This window comes from Lucilia cuprina, chromosome 2, assembly GCF_022045245.1.
Source record: "Lucilia cuprina isolate Lc7/37 chromosome 2, ASM2204524v1, whole genome shotgun sequence".
Taxonomy (NCBI): domain Eukaryota; kingdom Metazoa; phylum Arthropoda; class Insecta; order Diptera; family Calliphoridae; genus Lucilia; species Lucilia cuprina.
The window spans coordinates 32,026,729-32,027,776 of record NC_060950.1 but is presented as its reverse complement, the minus strand read 5'-3'; positions in this window follow the sequence as shown (position 1 = coordinate 32,027,776).

Below are 1,048 nucleotides of genomic sequence, written 5' to 3'. Positions count from 1 at the left end.
AAGGTTTATCACAAGTTTCATTTTCATTTCGAGGTAATTGAAGACCTTTTTCCATTGGGATATCACTCACGTTACATTCACTCATACCAAATTTAGATAAAATTTTTTCAATACTTGAGGTTTGACTCATATACATTATGCCATCTTGATTGTTGTAATCAATTTTAATTGCAAGGTAATATTTTAATTTTCCGCAATCAGACATTCCGAATATATTAGATAGTTTCTTCTTAACTCGTTCGATATCGCCTTGATTATTTCCAGCAATTAAAACGTCATCAACGTAAAGCAAAAGAAACATTACTTTACCATTTATACAATTTGTATAGAGACAGTAATCATGTTGGGACCTTTTAAAACCAAGTTCTTCTAAAACTATATTAATCTTTTGGTTCCAACATCGAGGACTTTGTTTCAATCCATACAAAGATTTAATTAACTTTAAGGCCATCCCTGATTTCGATTTCATGCCTTCTGGAATTTCCATGTATATGTTTTCTTGAAGTTCACCGTGCAGAAAAGCTGTTTTAACATCTAATTGAAAAAAGGTGTAGCCTCTTTTAACACCAACAGCCAATACAGTACGTAATGTGCTTAACTTTGCTACTGGAGAATAAGTTTCATCATAGTCAACACCGAATTTTTGCAAGAAACCTTTTGCAACTAATCTTGCTTTAAAACGAACAGGATTTCCATTAGAATCTGACTTAACAGCAAAGACCCATTTAGATTTAAGAAGTTTTTCATTCTTAGGTTTCTCTACAAATTTCCAAACTTTATTCTTCTCCATTGAATCAAGTTCACTTTTGACAGCTTTAAGCCACTGATCACGATTACACGAACTTTCAATTTCTGAAAACGAGTTGGGGACATCATCATAACAAACGGTTTCAAATATAGATTCATATATATCAGTCAGTCTGGTTGGAAGTTTTCTTTCACGTGTACTTCTCCTGAGTTTAGGTTCAGCTTCCACTTCATGATTTATTGTTGCAGCTTCCACTTCACGATTGTGTATTGCTTCAGAACTAATTGGTTCTTCTATTAT